Below are 20,684 nucleotides of genomic sequence, written 5' to 3'. Positions count from 1 at the left end.
AGCAAGCCCATTATGATGATGACAGAGACTGGCATCAATGCCCAAATTTTTGGTCAATCTCTCAAAACTGAAAGACTGACCAAAAGGAACAAATTGTCAAATTAACTTAAATTTGGCCTGAGGCTACTTTCATACATAAATCCATATACAGTGAAATAAAAGATAACTTAGTATGTAAACAAACTGACACCTAACTTAGGAGTATAACCAACAACTGAGTTTCACCTAGTCACAAGCAGGTGAGCTTCAGTCAATTATAGGCAGCCAATTCATCATGCCATGCAATGCCCATTAAGGCAAATGCCTCATCCCACCATGACCAAGTAATGCAGATTCCTAGCATAGCCAATCAGGTGATTTATTTACTTTGCTCTTGTGTTGGGTTTATAAAACATCTCTGTTCCCACTGTTGAATAGAGTTCATTGACCCTTTTCTGGTTCTAATTAATGCCTAGTTCATGAACCATTCTTTGCTCAAATTCTGCTACATTAATTTGTCTTTTTTCTTTAAGCACGTATAAATTAAAACATAATAATAATAACACAGAGAAAAAGCTGTCATTTTTATTATCTGTTAAGAATGTGTACCTTCTTCAAAATGTAATGGAATACAATCAATCTATTAACTTTTTTTGAAATTATACTTTAATTTCAGGGATACATGTGCCCAACATGTTGGTTTGTTATGTCTGTATACATGTGCCATGGTGGTTTGCTGCACCCACCTACCCGTCATCTACATTAGGTATTTCTCCGAATGCTATCCCTCTGCTAGCCCCCCAGTCCCCGACAGGCCCCAGTGTGTGATGTTCCCTTCTCTGTGTCCATGTGTTCTCATCGTTCAACTTCCACTTATGAGTGTGAACTTGCGGTTTGGTTTTCTGTTCCTGTGTTAGTTTGTTGAGAATGATGGTTTCCAGCTTCATCCATGTCCCTGGAAAGGACATGAACTCATCCTTTTTTATGGTTGCATAGTATTCCATGGTGTATATGTGCTACATTTTCATTATCCAATCTATCATTGTTGGGCATTTGGGTTGGTTCCAAGTCTTTGCTATTGTGAATAGTTCTGCAATAAACACACGTGTGCATGTGTCTTTATAGTAGAATGATTTACAAACTTTGGGTATATACCCAGTAATGGGATGGCTGGGTCAAATGGCATTTCTGGTTCTAGATCCTTGGGAAATCGCCACACTGTCTTCCACAATGGTTTAACTAAATTACACTCCCACCAACAGTGTAAAAGCATCCCTATTTCTCCACCATCCTCTCCAGCAACTGTTTCCTGACTTTTTAATGATCGCCATTCTAACTAGTGTGAGATAGTATCTCATTGTAGTATTGATTTGCATTTCTCTAATGACCATTGATGATGAGCTTTTTTTCATGTGTTTGTTGGCCACATAAGTGTATTTTTTTGAGAAGTGTCTAACTTTTTAATTTTTTATCTTCAAAGAGAATTTAATATACATATAAGTCCAAATAAAATTCATCAAGGGAAACGTGTTTGTCTTTCACTTCTAAGTGTTTACAATCTAAAACAAGTATGACATTAGAAGCTTCCAATTACTTCAATATAAATTAATATTTTAGTATTATTTTAATTTTAATAAATTTCAACACTAGTTTATTCAATTATAATAAATTTTAATATTGATTTGATGCTGTGGCTCATTTTGTACATTAACTCGTTGTCCTTTTAAAATTTCGTCTGCTTTCCTATGTATACTACACTGGATTTCCCAAGCTCCCCTGTAGATAAATGTAGGCATAACACAGTTCAGACCAATGAGAAGAAAACAAACCTGCTGGTATTGCTTCGTGTAACATTTTGTTTCTGTCCTTCTAACATGAAGATATGACGTGTGGATACAAATCATTTTGCCTTTCCAAATACTTGAAATCACTCCCTTTGCTCAAAATGTATTATGACTAAAAATGTGAACTTCAGAAACCCAGAACAAACTGAGCCAGGGTTTTACTCCCAGAAATTCAAATCCTCTGTGTATTGACACAGAAAATTTAGCTCATGTTATAACAGCTATCTCATAAACAGGATGTGATATGAATCAGAAAAACAGTACATTAATGAAGAAGTGGACCTCTAAAAGACTTTTGGTCTAGGTTTTTCAGCAGCAGTCTCAGCTTTGAATGTTCCCTGTAGACAGTTTATTTCATCAGTCTGATACTCGCCTATGGTTTGCTATTATATTAGAATTTTCTAATATTTAGGAAAGAGTGCATTTCTAAAGGCTGAATTTGTCATTAATATGATCTATGCATAATGTATGAGATGGTTATATATGTATGTGCATATCTGCACATATGCTATACCTGTTTAAGAGTTGCTTTATATATACATGGAACAACAAAATTTACCTATGTGAACCTAAAAGGTACCAGATATAAGCATAACCTTTACTATAAGTGCCAGCTAAATCACCATTCCATTCTTGTATTACTGTTTCATTAATCAGAAATGCACATAAAAGTAATAGCTGCTAATTCTGTATATAAGAAGGTAAGCTAATGCAAATGTTGTTTTAACAATAGAAAATAATAATTATTGTAACATTGCTAGAATTATTTTTATTTGTCTATACTCCAAATAATGTGCAAAATGCTTTGCATGCATTGTTCCTAATAATCTGTCCAATAAATAGAAGATGAATCATTTTTAAAATGATTTTTTGAGTCTCACACAGTTTAAACAACTCGATCAAGTAGATGGCAGATATTTCATTTTAGGCAGTTTTATTTGATTCCAAAGCTCAATTTCATTAGGCTTCCCCCATTTCCTAAGATGAGGTGCTTCTATAATCAAGCTTATGAGTTTTCCCGAACAAGGTATATAGGTTCTATATCATGTCTTTCTTTCAAATAACTCCCTGCACATCCACATTTACATTCTACCTCTATCTAGCAGTTGAGGAAAGATATATCTAGCAATTCTAATATTTCAGGACTCTGTATTAGTCAGAAGTGAAAGTTGAAATAATTAAATCTAGAAGACAAAGAGGAAGCGGAGGAGAAAAAAGGAGGAAGAGGAGGAGGAGGAGCAGAAGGAGGAGGAAGAGAGATGGGGGAGGAGAGAGAAAAGCCAATAAAAATTAAAATTTCCAAAATGTAAAATCTATTTCTGCCTTTTTTTTTAAACACTTGTGTGGCTGTGGGCAAGTGATTTAATTGTTTTCAAACAGTATTAGCATATTTAAATTGAATAGGAATGCGTAGTTAACCTCAGAACTCTTAATTTTTAAATCCCAAAATTAAGTATTTCTCAAACAATACCACAATGTGTGGATACAAATCATTTAGCCCTTCCAAATGCTTGAAATAACTCCCTTTGCTCAAAATGTGTTATGACTAAAAATGCAAACTGCAAACAACCCAGAACAAACTGAGCCAGGGTTTTACTCCCAGAAATTCAAATCATCTATGTATTGACACAGAAAATATGGAGCTAGGTAATCAGAAACCTAAAGAAGCAATCTATTACTGTCTATTTGTCTAAATCCAGAATTATTTTTATTTCTAGCCTCCTAAATACCTGATTATTTCATATTTCTTTAATTTCATAGGATTTTCTTTCATATTTTCAATACATTTTTATTAACTTGTTGTAAGCAAAGATACACTAACATTACCAGTGCATATAACAATTAGAAATTCTGGGAATTGAGTATAAATTCCTTATTTTTATTATTTTAGTCTTTACTCAATATCAGCATCAGGAATAAACTTCCACTTATCCTCATTATTGCCCCACCATTCAGAAAGATGCTCTTTCTAATACAGGTACATTTTCTTTCAATATCTGTCTGAGTTGTCCTAGGATTCTATTTAAATGCTATTTTAATACTCCTCTCTTGATCATATTTCAGAATATGTTATCATGTATTTGCATAGTGTAATTTTCAGCATATAGTAAAAAAATCAGCTTACAGTGGAAAAATATTAAGTGACAATAGAAAATTAAAATAAAAGCAGTATTAATCACAAGAACCTTTACACGTGAAACTTTTTTTTTATTATTATACTTTAAGTTCTGGGATACATGTACAGAATGTGCAGGTTTTTTTCGTAGGTATGCATGTGCCATCATGGTTTGCTGCAGCCATCAACCCATTATCTAGGTTTTAAGCCCAGCATGCATTAGGTATTTGGCCTAATGTTCTCCCTCTCCTTGCTTAACCCCTCAACAGGCCCTGATGTGTGATGTTCCACTCCCAGTGTCCATGTGTTCTCATTGTTCAAGTCCCACGTATGAGTGAGAACATGTTGTGTTTGCTGTTCTGTTTCTGTGTTAGTTTTCTGAGAATGATGGTTTCCAGCTTCATCCATGTTCCCGCAAAGAACATGAACTTCTCCTTTTTTATGGCTGCATAATATTCCATGGTGTATATGTGCCACATTTTCTTTATCCAGTCTATCATTGATGAGCATTTGGGTTTGTTCCAAGTCTTTGGTATTGTGAACAGTGTTGCAGTAAATGTTTGTATGCATGTGTCTTTATAGTAGAATGATTTATACTCCTTTGGGTATATATCCAGTATTGGGATTGCTGGGTCAAATGGTATTTCTGATTCTAGATCCTTGATGAATCTCCACACTGTCTTTCACAATGGTTGAACTAATTTACACTCCCACCAACAGTATAAAAGCATTCCAATTTCTCCACATCCTCTCCAGCATCTGTTATTTCCTGACTTTTTAATGATCACCATTCTAACTGGCATGAGATGGTATCTGATTGTGGTTTTGATTTGCATTTCTCTAATGACCAATGATGATGAGCTTTTTTTTATGTTTGTTGGCTGCATAAATGTCTTCTTTGAGAAGTGTCTGTAGGTATCCTTTGCCCAGTTTTTGATGGGGTTGTTTGCTTTTTTCTTATAAATTTAAGTTCACAGTAGATTCTGCATATGAGCCCTTTGTCAGATTGATAGATTTCAAAAATTTTCTCCCATTCTGTATGTTGTCTGTTCACTCTGATGATAGTTTCTTTTGCTGTGTAGAAGCTGTTTAGTTTAATTACATCCCCTTTGTCAATTTTGGCTTTTGCTGCAATTGCTTTTGGTGTTTTAGTCATGAAGTCTTTGCCCATGCCTATGTCCTGAATGATATTGCCTAGGTTTTCTTGTAAGGTTTTTATGGTTTTATGTCATACATTTAAGTCTTTAATGCATCTTGAGTTAATTTTCATATAAGGTGTTAAGGAAGTGTCCCAGTTTCAGTTTTCTGCATATGGCTAGCCAGTTTTCCCAACACCATTTATTAAATAGGGAATTATTTCCCCATTGCTTGTTTTTGTCAGGTTTGTCAAGGATCAGATGGTTGTAGATGTGTGGTGTTATTTTTCTGAGTGTTCTGTTCTGTTCCATTGGTCCCTAAGGACTTCTTCCTATCTCATTTTCTGAAGCCAGGATCATCCTGATACCAAAACCTGGCAGAGACACAACAAAAAAAGAAAGTTTTAGGCCCATGTCCGTGATGAACATCAATGCAAAAATCTTCAATAAAATATTGGCAAACTGAATCCAGCAGCACATTAAAAAGCTTATCCATCACAGTCAAGACGGCTACATTCCTGGGATGCAAGGCTGGTTCAACATACGCAAAATAATAAATGTAATCCATCACATAAACAGAACTGATGACAAAAAAAAACATGATTATCTCAATAGATGCAGAAAAGGCCTTCAATAAAATTTAACACCGCTTCATGCTAAAAAACTATCAATAAACCAGGTATTGATGGAACGTATCTCAAAATAAGAGTTATTTATGACAGACTCACAGCCAATATCATACTGAAATGGCAAAAGCTGGAAGCATTCCCTTGGAAAACTGGCAGAAGACAAGGATACCCTCTCTCTCCACTCCTATTCAACATAGTATTGGAAGTTCTGGCCAGGGCAATCAGGCAAGAGAAAGAAATAAAGTGTATTCACATAGGTAGAGAATAAGTCAAATTATCTCTGTTTGTAGATGATATGATTGTATATTTAGAAATCCCCATCATATCAGACGAAAAACTCCTTAGGCTGATAATCAAATTCAGCAAAGTCTCAGGATACAAAATCAATGTGTAAAAATCACAAGCATTCCTATACACCAATAATAGAAAAACAGAGAGCCAAATCATGAGTGAATCCCCATTCACAATTGCTGCACAGAAAACAAAATACCTAGGAATACAACTTACAAGGGATGTGAAGAACCTCTTCAAAGAGAACTACAAACCATTGCTCAAGGAAATAAGGGAGGACACAAACAAATGGAAAAGCATTCCATGCTCATGGATAGGAAGAATCAGTATCGTGAAAAATATCATACTGCCCAAAGTGATTTATAGATTCAATACTATTCCCATCAAGATACCGTTGACTTTCTTCAAAGAATTAGAAAAAAAAAAAACTACTTTAAACTTCATTTGGAACCAAAAAAGAACCAAGACAATCCTAAGCAAAAAGAACAAAGCTGGAGGCATCATGCTACCTGACTTCAAACTATACTGCAACTCTACAGTAACCAAAACAGCTTGGTACTAGACTCATGGAAAAGAACCTTAACACATGAAATATTTTAAAATATCTGTAGAGAAGAGAAAGATTTTTCTATCCATGATGGAGAGAAATTGAGATAGACTCCGTTGATCTGCATACAACATTTAAGAATTAAATTAATATTTATTGGGTGAATATTATGAACTAAATGTGTCCCATACAAATTCATATGTTGAAATTTTAACCCCCAATATGTGGTATTAGGAGGTAGAGCCTTTAGGAGATAATTAGGTCATGAGTGTGGAAAACTCATGAACGGGATTAGTCTTGCAAGAAGAGGCAAGAGATCCAGCTTGTTCTCTTTTTGCAAGAAAATAGAAAATATATATATATGAGGACACGATGAATAGCTGGCACTCTGCAAACAGGAAGAAGGCCATGACCCAGCCACACTGGTCCTAGCATTTTGGACTTCTAGCTTTCGGAACTGTGAAAGATATTTATTTGTTGTTGTTTATTAACCGTCCATTCTGTGGTATTTTGCTATAATAGCTCAAACTAAGACAGTGAATGATTAAAGGAATGGATGAACAGATGGTGAAGACAGTAGAAATGTAAAAGTTACTCATATATGGATAAACAGGGTCTTAGCAATGGCAAATTGACCATATGTAAAATTAAATAGAAAGTTCAGATCTCTATCTGGTAGCTAACAGCCAATGAGGGAGGGGACAATAAAGAAAATTCAGTTATTCACATGGAAGGTGGAGATGATATGATAAATATCTTCGTTGTGGAGAAAATATTTCAAGATCTCAAATAGAATTAAAGACAAGCCAAAAAAATAGTACAGTAGGAACCAAGGCTAGAGAAAGTATGTCAAAGAATGGTCCTTACCTCATTCATTGCCCTTGATTTTCCTCCTAAACAGAAGTTGTCTGGTTAATATATCCTGTCAAAATACCAAAGAATTTGAAATTGATAAATAAATGACTGATGAAGCTTCTTTCCTTGTCTTTATTGTAATCACCTATGATAAAGTCTTTTTATTTTTGGAAATGCCTTATATAATTATACATCATTATATCATGCAGTTAATATAAAGTGTATTTAAAATCTAATCAATAAAATTTTCTTCAATAACCAGAAAAGTATCTCTATTTGGATTTTTTGGATGATCATGTTTCTTTTCAGGTACTACTATTAACTAAATAATTAGAATGTGCCATGGAGTAAACCTAATGCTTTGTCATTCTTTTCTTTTATTGCCTTTATTTTCAGAAGATACATTATTCCCCAAATGTACAAATATTTCTTGTAAATAGTCACCTATTCATTTCCCATGAAAGACAGAACAATTTTACTCTTATTATATTCATTTTTAAATACAAACATTATAAGCTCCCCATTACGTCCACAGAATTGTAATCATTTTTTTCTTTTTTTAGTTTTTAGATTGATGCTTTGTTGGTTTTTAAAAGAGCTGGGACTATGTGAAGACATCTGTATTTTATATATTATTTTATTTTTCTTCTGTAAAGAATAAGCTGAATTGGAAACAAAATTAGCATAGACCTTTCATTAACTACAGTACATTGCCTGTTGGATACCACTCTCAGCAACTTTCCATGAGGGACTATTACAAATTATAACTCTAATTTTTTATACCCTTGGAGAAATAAGCCTAATAGGTTGTACAAACTTATTTTTATTTAGAACACTAGTTTAAAAATAAGAAGTATGTAATACATGTTAAAGAAACTAACACATGCTTATCTATCCAGTACTTTTTGAAAGTGATGAGATATTGAATCTCATCTGTTTCTTTTGTTGAAAGACTCAGAAAAAAATATTTAGTACTGGGATCCTAAAAATATCAGTCAAGAAGGTAAGGGAAGATAGAGACTATTGCATTTTGCAGATATACATATAGATATAGATATAGATATAATTTAGTTTTAAATGTGACTGGTGCTTTGTAATTGTTTATGGAATCTTATTTTTCCAAATGCAAATATATATATAGGACTGAATCTCAGAAAGGTTACAGTAGCAACCTTTGTTTTTAAAATGGTTTACTGCTTTTAAAAATAACATTTTTATATATTGTTTAATTTGCTACAATAACCCTGTGAGGTCTTCATAACTTCAAACTCAAGAAAGCATTTACCAATTATATACAGAAGAGATAGGCTTGGATTTAAAGATAAAACGAGAAGGGGAAAGGCTACTACTAGTGCCTTTAAACTGCTACTATAGACAAGAATGGTTCTAAACATGGTATGTTACATTTGTCATTGAATATAATTCTTCAAATCAATAGATTTTCAAATTTTAATCTTGAGAATCCTGAAGTCCAAGAAGAAGATAGAATATTGTTAATACCTGGTGAAGCTGGAATTAGATCAATCTATTTAAAGTCAATCTTTTCACTATAGCACACTAACTGTAGATGTCAGGAAAATACATGCATATTTGTAATTGCTCAATTTACATGTAAAAATATTACTTTAGAAAGTGATTTCTAAGAAGAAAGAATAAAGAAGGAGATTCAGAAAAAAAAAAACATGTATTTGACTATAGATATTGTCTCTCCATTTCTATTTCCATGATCATGGACATTAAAGATAAGCCTGAGGGTCAAAAAATTATCTAGGTTAATAGTCGTTAACTTTGGGGCTGCAATTAAAAACAGTTTGTCCGAGGCAGGCCCAGTTTGTCTACATTAAAATAAAATTATCCATGTGTATCAAATTCACGTATTTAATTGAAAACTATTGGTCAAATTTATCTTAAATGCTTAAGCTACTGTTTTGTCTGAGAGAAAGTGAATAGGTTTATTTTTAACCAATACATCTATAAAAATTAAGACCTGGCCGGGCGCGGTGGCTCACGCCTGTAATCCCAGCACTTTGGGAGGCCGAGGCGGGTGGATCACGAGGTCAGGAGTTCAAGACCAGCCTGGCCAGGTTGGTGAAACCCCGTCTCTACTGAAAATACAAAAATAATTAGCCAGGTGCGGTGGCAGGAGCCTGTAGTCCCAGCTACTCGGGAGGCTGAGGCAGGAGAATTGCTTGAACCCAGGAGGCAGAGGTTGCAGTGAGCCAAGACTGCACCATTGCACTCCAGCCTGGCGACAGAGCTAGACTCTGTCTCAAAAAATAATAATAATAAAATAAAATAAATTAAAAATAATAATAATATATAATAAATAAAAATTAAGACTTTACTATGAGTCAAGCAGAGCTGTAAAGTGGTAAATGCTTTTATCCACATGACTTAAAAATTCCCATTAAAACTTGATGAGGTTGGTATAATGATTACTTTTATTTCATGAAGGAGTTTATGTAGCTTCCCCAAGATCACAAAGATCATACGGAATGAACCCAGTATAGGAAACTATGCAGTGTTCTTAAATACTAGAAGGCAAAGTTTAAAATAGATGTGGAAATAAGGGAAATAAATCATACTGCTAAGTCAGCCATGTATATGGAAATGTCCTTGGATGTTTACTAGCAAATTACCCTTATGATTATTCTAAAGACATACTGTGTTAAGTATAATGTAATATCAATCAAAATATAAACTTTTGGATATTTCTAGTTTGTTAAATATATCATTTTCTTTCAAATATTTTCAGTTAATTTTAATATCTAGATGTAATGAAAAAATTTTAGTAACTTTGAGAATTGGTTATATACCTAAAATGTTTTAATATACTAACGCCTTCCCAATTACTCATATGCTAAGTTCTGTGGAAAACCTCCACATTCTCTAGAAAGGCATTCTCTTGTGACAGTTCTAGCAATCCAAAATAATGATTCTGAAAATTCATGAGTACTTCTCAATTTCTTCCCTATGTTATATTGTATAAAGTGCTGTATAAAGTTCTTCTCAGAGGGGAAAAGTATGCACAGGAATATGGACTGCATAGACAGAAAAATACATCAATTCATGTAATAAAGCAAGCACTCTGCTTACCACCATTGGGTGAGAATTTTTTAAAAAGTATGGAACTTCCCTCAACTTAAAAAATAGTAATGTACAATTCTTAATGGTGCTTACATTTCTAAATATCATTTAATCAAATTTTGATTATTAACTTTAAAGAAAATAATATTTTACAGACTCTTTTTAATCTTATGCATAAACATCTCTGGGAAATGTTGGTTAATCACAGGCTGTACTGGCACGATCTTAGATTTTCCCTCGGCAACCCATTTCAGCTGTGAAATTTACTGCTCGGTTTTGTAATTATTTGGTCAATTTTTGCCAGTATCTACAGTGAACATACTTTGAGATTAAAAATTCTATACTTTTATTCTTGGGCATTCATCTACTAAATGTGTCTGATATTCGTGGCTTGACTATTGTGGGTCTTATTTCTCTTCTGCTTTAATTTGAGCAGACCTTCTATACTTTCTTTATTCCTAGAATAATATTCCTTCTTTTAGCTGATAAATATGTTGTTATACCTGCATATAAAAGCAGTGTCTGGCACATAATAGTTATGTAATTAATATTTGTTGACTGATAGAGGCCATAAAGTATGTGCAAAAATACATAGTTCCTTTTTTATATTATATTTATATTATATTTATATTATTGCATTGTATTTTTATGTTATTGTATTAGTATATTTAAAAACATTAAATCTTGTGTTTTGACAATTTTTAAAAATAAAAAATTATTTAAGTCTTCTAGGTATATAATCTAAGATGGGAACTTAAATGTCAGTGAAGCAAAGAACCTGCACTTGGCTTTAGGTTAGTGCCAGAGAAAAACTGAATATAGGCATTGAGGATAGAAAAAGAGAAAATTTAATTTTTCTCAGAAGAAAGTTAAAATCATTGTTCTTTAAAGAATTCTCAGGGAAAGGAAAAGTATGTATTCAACTCATTTAGTTTATGGGCACATAATATTTTATGCCAACGTATGTACCCCATATATTACAAAATGTCAATATTTTTAATATTTTCTATTGGACTGTAAGTGACACATGACTATAAAATACCTGTCTTATGTAGTATAGTATCTTCAATATAAAAAGAAGGACTGCCATGTAACAGGCATGGAGTAGGTAGTTGCTGAGTAATCAACGAGTAAAGTTTTATATTTATGGAATATAGTTAATGGGCAATGGTTCTGATACAATATTTATTGGGAAATATTTACAACTGAATGTAATTAGAGATATATCTAGTTTTGGAAGCATTTTACTTTTCATACATTTTAACATTATGAATTCTTTATTTGTAGTACATAATCCACATATATACTGAAATCTATGTATTTAGTAAGTGTTACATACTACTAAAATCAAACCTAAAGTTTTTGTACGATGGACATCTTTATATATACAGATTTATAGAAAGATTGTAGATGGTCTACTAGAACTGTTGCTTGTCAACCTGTTTAGCTGTGTCTCTGGTTAATTCCTTTATCTTACATTAAGTTCTAGCGTAGTAAGCATTGTGCAATGATGCGTATGTATTCTTTTCTTTTGTCCCTGTGTACTTGCATGCCTGGTTCTCTCTCTCCATTCATCCACTTCTCAATCTTTTATTGTCTTCTCACAAGTGACATCAATCTGAGCTGCTTATTATGACACAGAATGAGGGAATTAATAAGATAAATCATACAACTTTAAATTTGTTTTACTTTTTTCTTGTGCCATTTTTCTAGCAGTGGTTAACAATTCCAAGTGTCACTGAATCAGCAAATAATTTCAAAATAAAATAACTGGAATCAAAATTATATAAAAATGAATGAAGCAGGATTGATTCTCTAGCTAAGTTTTGCCACAAAGATGATTGTCAATTTTCAGTAACAAAAGTATGTGATCTAAGAAGTGTTAAATATTGCCTGTCAGGTTCTTTGTTGTTTTTTTCTCTGGCAACAATTTCAAATTGTGAAATGTTGATGTTTTTATGTGACTAATATTATTTACCAACCTTTCTCGTTAAATGTAGAAGGGATGGAAAAAATGAAGCCTAGAGCAGTGGCAACTACAGTTGACCTTGAAAAGTGTGAGTTTAAATTGTGTAGGTACACTTATATATGATTTTTTAAAATAAATTTATTGGAGAATTTTTGGGTATTTACAATTTGAAAAATCTCACAGGTAAACTGTGTGGCCTAGAAATATTGAAAAGGAATGTGAAAGTTAAGTATATCATGAATGCATAAAATGTACATAGATACTAGTCATATATATCTATTTGATCATTTACACAATTCTACTATAAAAAGTTAAAATTCATCAAAACTTACAAACACAGACGACACGTATTGCCATTTGAAGTGGAGAGAAATGTTAACAAATTGAAAAATGCAGTATGAAATCATAATTGCCTAAAATTAACTGAAGTGCATACTGTCCTACTGTAATAATTGGTAATAAATGTTGTATCTGTTTAAACTTGTGTGACATTAATCCCTTAACATAAAATTTGTCTCTCCTGTAAATTGTGTGCTGTAGTAAAAAGTAATATCTCGTGAGTATCATGTATTTATCAATGTGTTTAGTGCAATACCATGAACTTTGACTAAAATCACTGGATTCACAGAAAGTGCCACTAGCGATGCTGTAAGTGCTCTGAAGAAGCAGAGAAAAATAAAGTAATGACACTGCAAGAGAAAGTTGAATTGCTTGATATGCACCATTGATTGAAATCTGCATCTATAGCTGTTCACCATTTTAAGATAAATGAATCCAGTGTAAGGACCATTGCAATAAATGAATAAATAAATAAATAAATAAGTTTGTGATGTCTTCATTACAGCAAGTACGAGCACAAAACCTTGTACTTTTTTATGCAATACATTTTTGTCTGGTATTGAAAATTCAGCTTTTAGGCAGGTAAGGAATTGTTATAAGAAAGGCATACCTGTGGACTATAATATGTCTTGAAAAGAAACAAAGTCATTATATGATAACTTAAGGCAAAAAAGTAAGGTCAAGGATCTAAAGCTGGAGAATTTAACACCATCGAACGACAGTTTGATAATTTTAGGAAGAAGTTTAGCTTTTATAAAAGTCAGGAAAACAGGAGAAGCAGCTTCTGCGGACCAAAAAGCAACAGAAACCATTAAGAAAATCACTGAAGGGAAAGGATATCTGCCTGGACAAGTTTGTAATGCAGAAGAAAGTCATCTATTCTGGAAAAAAAAAAAGTACCACAAAAAAACATTTACTAGTATTGAAAGTAAGCATCAGAATTTAAGGCAAAAAGGTAAAGGTTAACTTTACTGTTTTGTGCAAATGCAGTAGGATTTATGATCAGTACCACCCTTATCCATAAAGTAGTCAGCCCTCAAGCCTTGAAAGAGAGAGATCTAGCTGCCAGACTTCTCACTGTAGAACAAGAAGGCCTGGACAGTGAGAACACTTCTTCTGGATTAATTCTGTTGATGCGTTGTCCCTGAAGTCAGGGAGCCTCTTGCCAGTAATAAACCACCTTTTAAATTTCTTTTGATATTGGATAATGCTCCTGGTCACCCAGAATGACATGAGTTCAACACAAGTGTCAAAGTGGTCTACTTGCTTCCATACACAATGTCTGTAATTAGAGCTCTAGATCAGGTGGTCATAAAGACCTTTAAAGCTCATTACACATGTGGGCCAGGCACAATGGCTCACGCCTGTAATCCCATCACTTTGGGAGGCCGAGGAGGCGGATCACCTGAGGTCGGGAGTTTGAGACCAGCCTGACCAAAATGGAGAAACCCTGTCTCTACTAAAGATACAAAATTAGCCAGGCGTGGTGGCGCATACCTATAATCCCAGCTACTTGGGAGGCTGAGGCAGGAGAATTGCTTGAACCCAGGAGGTGGAGGTCACAGTGAGCCGAGATCGTGCCATTGCACAGCAGCAGCCTGGGCAACAAGAATGAAACTCTGTCTCAAAAAAAAAAAAAAACAAAAACAAAAACAAAAAACCTCCTTAGACAGGTGACTCTAAGGAAAAGATTGTCAATGCTATAAAGAGAACTCTGAAAGAGAGGACATCATGAAAGCTCAAAGTTTGGACAGATTACACCATTGAAAATGCCATCATTGTTATAAAAATATCCATTAAAGCCACCAAGCTCGAATCAATAAATTCCTGCTGGAGAAAATTGTGTCGAAATATTGTGCATGACTTCACAGAATTCACAAGAGAACCAATCAAGGAAATCATGGATGAAATTGTGGGTATGGAAAAAAAGGTGGGAAGTCATGAAGTGTTTCAACTATGGATTCTGAAGAAGTTCAAGAGCTAACAGTCAGAATTTTAGAACAGTGCCAGATCATGAGGAAGAATACATGGAAGAGGCAGTGCCAGAAAACAAATGGACATTAGACAATCTGACAGAAGAGTTTTGATTATTCAAGACTGCTTTTGACTTATTTTATAACATGGACCCTTCTATCATATGGGCGCTAAAGCTAAAGTGAACAATAGAAGAAGGATTGGTTCATATAGAAATATTTCTGGAAAAATAAAGACAAACATGTCAGACGAATATTACAATGTATTTCTGCGACGTTACACCTCGTATTCCTGCCTCCTCTTTCAGCTCCTCCATCTCTTCCTCCTCTGCCACCTCTGAGAAAACAATACCAACTCCTCTTCTTCCTCCTCCTCCTCAGTCTACTTAACATGAAGATGACAAGGATGAGGATCTTCATGATGATTCACTTTGTCATAAATATAAATATATTTTCTCTTATTATTTGTAATAACATTTTCTTATCTCTAACTTACTTTACTGTAAGAATAGAGTATATAATACATATCACAAATAAAATTTGTGTTAATCAAAACATTTGAAAAATAAAACATGTGTTAAATATTTGGTAAGGCACTCCTGTCTTCTTCTGCGTTGTTGCAATAATCTCATAATCAGATTTATTGCTCCCAATCTTGCCTCCAAAGAGTCTATTCTCCACCCAAAGTGAAATGGGTAATTTTAAACTATAAGTGTTCATACTCAAATCTGTCACTAAATTTAAATTATTTTAAGTCAGTGAGACTCCCCTAGACCTGGCTTCAATCTTAATAATTAAACTCATCTCCTCTCATTTGCTTTATTTCCCTTATACCCATCATTCCACTGCAAGTTTGATAGAGGCTTAAACTTTCTGTCTTTCCTGCATTCTCATCCAGAAATTCTCTTCTCTAATATAACTACAAAAGTAGTAAAAGTTGTGTAATATGTATTTAGTAGCAGACACTAATCTATATGATTTACAGGCATTAATTCATTTAAGCCTCATAACAATCTTGTGGAAATATACTATCATTCACCTACTTTCCAAATGGGAAAACTGAGACATACAATAAGGTAACTTTCCTATGTTCACACACTAATATCTGTATTTATCTGACGTGGCAAAATGGTATATAAAATAACTCCAAAATATCAGTTGCTGAGAGTAACAAAAAGTTTGTTTCTTGCTTTAGGTGTGGTGCAATTCCATTAGATGAAAGAGATCTACACATTCAGAAGCACATGATTCTTCCCCCTTCCATGATTCCAGTGGCCAATAGGTAATCAGAACTTCTCTGTTCAGCTAAAAGACAGAAAAAGAGCATATGAAAGATGTATTTTCCCAGAAGTGCTCATCCTGATTACTGTGTACAGCACTACTGCTCATATTCCATTGGCCAATATTTAGGTAGATAACTTCACTAACTACAAGGTATGCTGGGAAATAAAGTCCAGGTATGTGTGACATTATGCTCCACTTTTTTTTTTAACTTTCTATTCATTTTTTTCTTATCCGTTTGTTAGAAAGATTTTCCATGAACATGGAACTTAATATATCGAAAATCACCCTACCATTCACTGTGTAACCCTATGTGATTTTATTCATAACATATATCACTAAACACAATTTATTTCATTTGTTTATTTTTATTCTCTGTGCATGGGTGTGTGTGTGTGTGTGTGTGTGTTTGTGTGTACACTTGAAATGCAACAAAACAATACAATCATATCCAGCTGTTAAATTAATGAACAAGTAGAGTTGAGTACAACATGACCCAGCCATCCATATTTTCTGAGGCCTGGAAAAAGCCAGTCCCCAAAATAAGACATTGGCTGGTTTCAGCCCCTCATATCTGTAATCCCTTGATACTTCACCTGACGCTTACTGAAATTATAATAGAAGCCACATCAAGTCTGGATAAAGAAAGTGTGGAACCCCTTTTCAAGGCTATTATATTTCAAAGAAATGATTTTTTATATATTTATATTTTTACTTATCTATGTATCTAAGTTTCAGAAATTCTGTTAAAATGAAATATGTTGAATATACCAGCAAGCTGATTTTAGAGGAGCTAAACAATCTAAGTATCTTTGTCTCACAATTTTGGCAAATTTAACCTCTGTGCTTTGCTATTTATTTAAATTACAATAATTTATGGTGTCTTACCAGATGTCTATTGTTATTTCCCATTAGGACAGAATGACATTAAGGTGATTGTGTATTTATAAAACAGAATGGGGGAAAGCAGAACAAGATGGCCAAATAGAATCTTCCAGTAATCATTCTCCCTGCAAGAACACCAAAATGAATAACTATCCACATAAGAAAACATCTCCACAACAACCAAAAATCAGGGAAGCACTCACAGTACCTGGATTTAACATCATATCAAGGAAAGAGACACTGAAGGGGATAGAAAAGACAAGCTTGAATTGCCTTCACCACCACTTCCCATGCCCCAGCAGTGGTGCAGAGAGAGAATCTGTGTGCTTGAGGGAGGGAGATTGCAGTTATTGTGGAACTTTGCATTGGAACTCAGTGCTGCTTGTCACAGCAGAAAGCATCATAGGGCAGAATTTATCTAGCACCCATGGAGGGAGCATTTATACCAGCCCTAGCCCCAGGGGAACCATCCATTCTAGTGGTCAAAACCCAAGTTCCAGCTGGCCACATGACCATGAGCTAAAGTGCACTGGGGTCTTAAATTTGAAAGTCAGTCTAAGCCAAAAGTACTACAATTCCTTGACAAATCCTTGTGCTGTGCTGTGCTTGGAACCGGTGGACTTGAGTTACACACAACATAGTGAGACACCAGCTGGAGCGACCAAAGGAGTGCCTGCATCACCCCTCCCTGAACCCTAGGTAGTACAGCTCACAGTTCTGGGAAAGACTTCTTCCTTTCTCTTTCTCTTTCTCTTGAGTAGAGGAAAGGAGAGAATAAAAAGGGCTTTATTTTGCAACTTGGAAACCAGCTCAGCCACAGTAGAATAAGGCACTAGGTAGAGTCCTGAGACTCCTTCCACCCATAGCTCCTGGCTGACATTCGTAAACCTACCATGGGCCAGAAGAGAACTTGCTGCCTTGAAGAGAAGGACCCAGGTCTGGCAGGATACATCACCTGCTGCCTAAATAACACTTGAGCCTTGAATACCAATTGTAGCCAGGTATTAGTAGCCATGACCCTTGGATCCGATCCAGTGTGATGCTGGCTTTAGGTGTTATCCAGAATATTACAAGCTGTGATGGACACAAGCAGAGATGCTTTCTGCCTGAGAAAAAGAAAGGGAAGAGTAAGGGGACTTTGTCTTGCAGCTTGAGAACCAGCTCAGCCACAGTGGGTTGGAGAACAAAGTGTGCTCCTGAGATCACCACCAATTCATGGCTCCTGGACAGCATCTCTAGACTTAGCTGTGGGCAAGTGGGGAACCCACTACACTTAAGGGAAATATCCAGGTGTGGCAGCATCTACAACAAACTGACTGAAAATGGCTTGGCCCTTAAATGAACATCAATGGTAGCCAGGCAGTACTTGCTGTGGGTCTGAGGCAGTAGTGGCAATGGGGAGAGACTCCTCCTGCTTGAGTAAAGAATAGAAAAGAGTGAGGATGACTTTGTCTTGTGGCTTGGGCACCAGCTCAGCTGCAATAGAATAGAGCACCAAGAGCATACCAAAGGCTCCTAACTTCAGGCTCTGGTTCCTGGGTGCCATTTCTGGACATACCCTGGCCCAAGTAGAAGCTCACTGTACTGAAAGGGAGGACATAAGGCTTGGCTGAATTAGCCATCTGCTCATGGAAGAACACTTGAGCCTTGAGTGAACATAAGCAGTAGCCAGAAAGTGGCTGCCATGTCTTGGGTGAGACCCAGTGCTGTGTTGGCTTTGGCTCTAACTTATTGCAGTCACAGTGGTTATGACCATAGGATTGCTTATATCAACTCAACCACAGTTCCAGGCAGTTCAGCAGGGACAGAGAATTTTCATTTGTTTGGGGAAAAGTAAGGGAAGAGAAGAGTCTCTGCCTGGTAATCCAGATAAATATCTTTGATATTACCGAAGGCCATGTTGATGGTACATCTCTCACTCTGCAAGACTAACATGTTACTGGATTTGGGGTGACCCCTTATGCAAATATGGCTCAAGTGATCAAAGAGTTATATCACTACACTGAATTCTCTTTGAATATTTGGAAAGCCTTCCCACGAAGGATGGGTTCAAAGGAGCCTAGACTGTGAGGTCTACAATATATACCTAACTCTTCAATGCCCAGACATAGACAAACATCCACAAGCATTAAGATTATCCTGGAAACCATGGCCTTACCAAACAGACTAAATAAGGCACCAGAGGACCAATCCTGGAGTGACAGAGACATGTGAACCTTTTGGCAGAGAATTCAAAATAGCTGTTTTGAAAAAGTGAGCAATCTACAAAATAAATCAAGAAAGTAATTATATTCACAATAGCTACCAAGAAAATAAAATGTCTAGGAATAAACTTTACCAAAGAATTAAAAGATATCTGTCATGAAAACTATAAAATATTGATGCAAGAAAATGAAAAGGACAGAAAAAAGGAAATATATTCAATGATCATAGATTGGAAAAATTAATATTGTTAAAATGTCCATATTACCTTAAGCAATCTACAGACTCGGTGAAATTCCTATCAAAAGGCCAATGACATTCTTCACAGCAGTAGCAAAAGAAATCCTAAAATTTATACAGAACCACAAAAGATTCAGAATAGCTAAAACCATTCTGAGCGATAAAGTGTAAAACTGGAGAAATCACATAACCTGACTTCAAATTTTATGACATAGCCATAGTATTCAAAACAGTGTGATACTGGCATAAAAACAAATAGAACAATGACACTGAGTAGAGAATCTAGAAGTGAATCCATACATCTAGAGTGAACTCATTTTTGTCAAAGGTGTCAAGAACATACATTAGGGAAAGCAAGTCTCTTCAATAAATGGTACCGGGAAAACTGAATATTCATATGCAGAAGAATAAAACTAGGTGCCTGTCTCTCACCACATATAAAAATGAAACAAAAAAGGATTAAATTTTTAACCATAAGACCTCAAACTGTGAAACTACTGAAGTGGAAAAGTAGGGAAACTCTCTAGGATATTGGTTTGAGCAAAATATTTCTTATTACCTCAGAAGCAGAGGCAATCAAAGCAAAAATGAACATTTGAGATCATGTCAAGTTCAAAAGCTTCTGCACAGGAAAGAAAACAATCAACAAGATGAAGAGACAACTCAAAATCCATCTGACAAAGAATTAATAACCAGAATACATAAGGAGGTCAAACAATTCTATAGGAGAAACATCTGATGATCTGATTAAAAAACGGGCAAAATATCTGAATAGACATTTCTCAATAGAAGACATAAAAATGACCACCAAATATGAAAAAGTGTTCTATATTATTGATCATCAGGAAAATGCAACTCAAAACTATAATGATGTATCATCTCACCCCATTTAAAATGGCTTTCATCCAAAAGACAGGCAATAACAAATGCTGGCAAGAATGTGGAGAAAAGGGAACCTGTGTATACCATTGGTGGAAATGTAAATTAGTACAGCCACTATGAAGAACTGTATGAAAGTTCCTTAGAAAACTAAAAAAAGAACTAACATATGATCCAACAACCTCACTGGTAGGTATTTACCCCAAAGGAATAAAATCAGTATATCGAAGAGGTATCAGCACTCCCATGTTTATTGCAGCACTGTTTACAATAACCAAGATTTGGAATCAACTTAAGTTTCCATCAACTGATGAACGAATAAAGAAAATACGGCACATATATGTAATGGAGTACTTATTCAGTCATAAAAATAATGAGATCCTGTCATTTGCAACAACGTGGAAGGAACTGAAGGGCCTTAAATTAAGTGAA

General features: G+C 34.8%; 1 long non-coding RNA gene across 1 annotated transcript in view; it reads left to right on the top strand.

Moving 5' to 3' along the window:
* LOC109026181 (uncharacterized) overlaps window positions 1–20,582 on the top strand; it is an 81,650-nt gene extending 61,068 nt beyond the window's left edge. The window contains exons 3-4 of the long non-coding RNA XR_008678093.2: window positions 15,961–16,047; window positions 16,962–20,582. This is a non-coding gene — a long non-coding RNA (uncharacterized lncRNA). The remainder of the gene's footprint in view (window positions 1–15,960; window positions 16,048–16,961) is intronic.
* The last annotated feature ends 102 nt before the right edge of the window (window positions 20,583–20,684 follow it).

This window comes from Gorilla gorilla, chromosome 2 (assembly GCF_029281585.2).
Source record: "Gorilla gorilla gorilla isolate KB3781 chromosome 2, NHGRI_mGorGor1-v2.1_pri, whole genome shotgun sequence".
NCBI lineage: Eukaryota > Metazoa > Chordata > Mammalia > Primates > Hominidae > Gorilla > Gorilla gorilla.
This window is presented reverse-complemented; position numbering and strand designations above follow the sequence as displayed.